Consider the following 4,897-nt stretch of genomic DNA (forward strand, 5'->3'; position numbering starts at 1 on the left):
TTACATTCAGGTCTTTGATTCATTTTGAGTTGATTTTTGTATATGGTGTGAGGTAGGGGTACAATTTAATTCTTTTTTATTTTTTGGTATAGGGAACTGAACCCAGGGGTGGTTAACCACTGAGCCACATCCCTAGACTTTTAAAATTCTTTAATATTTTATTAAGAGACAGTCTTGCTAAATTGCTTAGGGCCTTGCTACATTGTTGAGGCTCGCTTTGAACTCGCCATCTTCCTACTTCAGTTTCTTAAGCCACTGAGATTGTAGGCGTGAGTCACCGCACTGGCTAACTTAATTCTTTCACGTGTGGATATTCAGTTGTCCCAGCACCATTTGTTGAATGGATTATCTATTATCTAGGTATCCTTGTCAAAAATCAATTGACTGAATAAGAAAGACAGTAGAATGAATCAGGCATAACTTTCCTATGTTCTTATATGAATACATGACCAGTCAGTGTAATCCATATCATGTACAACCACAAAAATGGGAAGTTATACTCTATGTACATATGATATGTCAAAATACATTCTACTGTTATATATAACTTAAAAATTTTTTTTTAAATCAGTTGAGGGCTGGGGTTGTAGCTCAGTGGTAGAGTACTCGCCTATCATGCGTGAGGCATTATTTGATTCTTAGCACCACATATAAATAAATAAATCAATAAGTAAAGGTCCATCAACAACTAAAAAAATGTTTAAAAATCAATTGGCTGTAAAGATGAGCATTTATTTCTGCATTCCCAATTCTATTCCATTGATCTATGCCAGTACCACAAAGTCCTTTTATTTTTGCAGTGTTAGGAATCAAACCTAGGGCTTTGCACATGCAAGGTTGAGCTTCATCACCCACCCCAAGTCTTGAAGTAACTGAATTTGTATTGGACCAAATTAGCTGGATTGGGAAATACACAGTCACACAGCTTCCTCATGTTTTCATAATGCTTTAGTGTTTTTAAGGTGTTTCTATATACATGATCTCACATACTTCTTCCAGCAACTCTGAAAAGAAATGGATGCTCAGAAGGCTGAATGGAATATCCATAGACCCACTCAACCAGAAACAGCAGGTATCTTAGGGACAACCAGTAAGTCTTCTGACTACCAGTCAAGTGCCCTCATTATCCCTGTTGGTTAATTCCTGGTTGAGTCCACAAATTTGAGAGAAGGAACTAGTAAAGAGAAAAATATTTTTTAAAGTAGGGGATTGAAAATTTATGTCCACCCATATAAAAGCTGCATGTGTCTGTTTTAGCATCTTTTTTCATAATTGCCGAAATCTGAAAGCAATCAACAAGTCCTTTAGTAGGTGAATAGATATGCCAGGGTACATCCAGACGATGAAATATTATTCAGCACTAAAAAGAAATGAGCTGTCAAGTCATGGAAATACATGGAGGAAACTTAAATACATAATGCAAAGTGAAAGAAGCCAATCTGAAAAGACTATGTACTGTATGCTTCCTACTGTAAGATGTTCTAGAAAAGGCAAAACTATGGAGACAGTAAAAAGATCAGTGGTTGTTATGGGCTAGGGGAGAGGAAGGATGAATATGTGAAGCACAGAGAATTTTTAGGGCAGTGAACATAGTTCATGATGATACCATAATGGTGAGTGCATGTTATTTTGCATTTGTCCAAACCCATAAAATGTATACCAAGACTGAACCCTGAGGCAAACAAAGTGGACTTTGGGTGATAATGATGTGTCAATGTTTACCAGTTGTGACAAAATGCCACTCTGGGGATGTTGATAATAGGTGAAGCTATGCAAGCACAGGGGAAGAAGATATATAGAAAATCTCTGCACTCTTTGATCAATCCTTTTGTGAACCTAAAACTGCTCTAAATGTAAAATCTATGTTTAAAAAAAAAAAAGTGGAAGAAGTTTGTACAATGGACTGATTTTAAATGAATGGCTTGTAATCAACTTACAATAAATTTTCCCTTCTCCTGTACAGACAAGAACTGGTATGTTCTGGGTAATCCAGGGCTTTGCCTGGGTATTGCATTTTCAAAGAATGAGAACACAGTGGAATACTTTCAACACTAAAACCAAACATACTATAATTTGATCTTTAGTTTTGTTGTTGGTGTTCTTGAAGACTCTTCAGTATATTTTAAAGCAGTGCTTCTCCAAGAGTGGTCCAGGAAAAGCTTCAGGTATGGCATCATTGGACAGACTGCCTTGTTTAAAAACTGCTATTTTCAGAGCCCCCATCTATCCTGAGGCCACTGAACACCACTGGGTGATTTTTAAAATGCACATCAAGGTTTGGGAACCAGTTTTAGAAAGTGAAAGTCAAACTGGGAATATCAACTGTCATTGCACGTAAGAGTTGTAGATATTCTGCTAAAATGAATGCTCTGGATAACAGCAAATCTTTGCTAACGCCATCACCTTCCCTATGAGCACTTTCTGGATTTAAACTTGCATACCACCTTCTCCCCTATGCCTCCCATCTCCTATTCCCCTCCCTTGTCTATAGTACTTAATAAAACTATTTTTTTGCTCCCCCCCCCCATGTTGGAGATCAAACCAGGGCCTCATGCATGCTAAGAAAGTACTCTACCAGTGAGCCTAATTTATCTGACTCTTGTCTCTAGAAATTAAGCTTTGTAGAGTAGGGGCTGGTAATATAGCACCTAGGACAGTACCGGCGCACAAAAGATATACAATAAATATTTATGCCAAGTTTCATCATCTCAGTGCTTGGGCATAATATTATTGCTTCACTGTCTTTTTTCAAGAAGATTTACAAAGTTTATGAAGCAAATTATTCTTTTATTCTCTGAGTGATGCTTCCCTAATTCTGGAGTCTGGGCCATTTGCTCTGTGGATCATTTCCCTTGATCCTACTGAGATCCTCAGCTTACTAGACAGCTTCACTGTCCTGTAAGGGCCCCCCTAGAAGGACTTGTTGCCTCTACTGGGAACAAAGTGGACTGGAGCTGCCAGGTGGAGATAAATCTACAGGGGGAGGGGACTTCTCTTAAGTCCACCCACCTGTTACGTCCAAGTCCTACAACCAGGCTATTGACAAAAGGAAATAGATGCTTCCTCCTCTGAAGTCTTGAATGAGGATGCTAATAAATGAATCCCAGCGCAATCTACTTCTTAAACAGTCTTGGCTGGTTTTGAACAAATGACCCTTATCCATATCCTATCCTCCAAGCCACCTACCAATAGCACCAGCACACAAATCAATCTCATGGACATGTGGAGCTCCGCCCTCTCAGCATCTCTCCTGAAAGAACCTGAAGTTCAGACCTAGTGCAGTCAGTTCCCTAACACTGGGGGTGCCACCTGCTGACCCTCATCCGTGTCTCTCCCAGAACACACCTGATGTTGTGTGGAGATGCTAAGAAATGCCATCCCATCCCCAGTCCAGGGGATGCTGAGAAACTGGGAAAGATTAGGAGAATACAAACAGGAAAGAGCAAATTTGTTTGTAGTGCCATGCGCACAGGGTGCCAGGATACACCTGCTGAGCACTGCAGAAGGTCCCCAAGAAAACCATTAATGTGAGTCTCTCACATTTTAAATGTGTGGTGTTTGGGGTGGGGAGAGGGAAAGTGTACTAAGAGGAGGGGGATGGGCACGCTCCTAGGGCGCAAGGTTAGGATGCCTAGAGTCCCGTGGCACACATTAATAAAAGGTAGTTGAATACAGGATGGACGTGGAGGTAAGCAGCAAAGGACTTGTCACTAAGGGTGACACGGAGTTATAGTGGGTGGATTTAAGGAAGGGAGATGGGGAGGAATGGGAGGTGAGTTCGGAAGGAAGGGCATTTGTGGCACCGAAACCCCCAACAGAGAAAGGAATGGGCGTGGATGTAAGTTGCCTTAGCCTCCTGCTTTGACCCGGCCTCAGCCTGTTTCAGCAGGAAAGTGAGGGATGGGCTCGGATATGGAAGGAGCTATAAGGAGAGTGGTCTCCGGCTTCCATGGGAATCCAGAATGGACTTTCTCAAAGTTGTTCCCAGACTGGAGGGAAGAAGGTTTTGGGGTGGGTGGGGTGGCTTGGGTGAAACACTGGGGGATCCCAGAGTCCCTGAAGATGGGAGTGGGGAGGAAGGAGTTTGCCCTCATGCGGAGTAGCCTCAAAATGAGACCGACAGAGGGAAGTAACTCCAAATGTAGTGGGTAGGTAGTTCAGGTTCTTTCAACCGGAGTGGGTGGAGCTAGAACTCTGCAAAAGAGTGGGCCATTTGGGGGTAAGGTGCACCACCACGCCATCAGGATCCTAAACTGGACACCGGAGGCTCTAGGAGAAACTGACTTTTCTTCCCGGGCCTCGGTGGGGAGCGGGCGGTGAGCGTCTGGCACCCGGTTTCCTGAATCCAGACAGGAGTCTGAATGGGGCTGACAAGAGCGAACCAGGGAGTGAAGCAGCAGAGACTCCTCACACTGGGGGTGGGGTGGCGGAAAACTGGGAGCCCAGGCTTGGGGCGGAAGATTTGCTCTACAGATCACAGGGGCCACAGTGCAGACAGAGGGATTTGGGGGAGTTGAGTGGGATTCGTGCTCTGGACAGCAAGGGTCGAGGAAGGTTAGGGAGAAACTGATATCGTTTCTACCGGGGTGCTGATGGAAGCTTCCCACTCGGGACGCGAGGCACTAGGGGGTTCTCCAAATCCGATATGGGATATAGGGAGTGGGCTGAGAGCCGCTGAGGGGGGACTCTAAATTAGATTCAGAAGAAACTGGGGGCTCCAGGGCAGATTCTTGCTCCGACTGGGGTAAAGGATTCTCACCAGTTGGAGTGGGTGGGGATTTGGGGCCACTAGGGCTATCTCCTCCCCGACCCAGGGAGATGGGGGATCGCTTCCATTCTGGATAGAGGGGACCTGAGAGGGAGGACTGGGGGGGTTCCCGATCCGGAGCCGAGCTAC

General features: G+C 44.1%; 1 long non-coding RNA gene across 1 annotated transcript in view; it reads right to left on the reverse strand.

The window, feature by feature from the left end:
• Positions 1–4,897, reverse strand: part of LOC306667813 — a 33,512-nt gene that overhangs the window by 28,499 nt on the left and 116 nt on the right. The window lies entirely within an intron of this gene.

The sequence above is a fragment of the Sciurus vulgaris genome, assembly GCF_902686455.1.
Source record: "Sciurus vulgaris genome assembly, chromosome: 8".
In the NCBI taxonomy this organism is placed as follows: domain Eukaryota; kingdom Metazoa; phylum Chordata; class Mammalia; order Rodentia; family Sciuridae; genus Sciurus; species Sciurus vulgaris.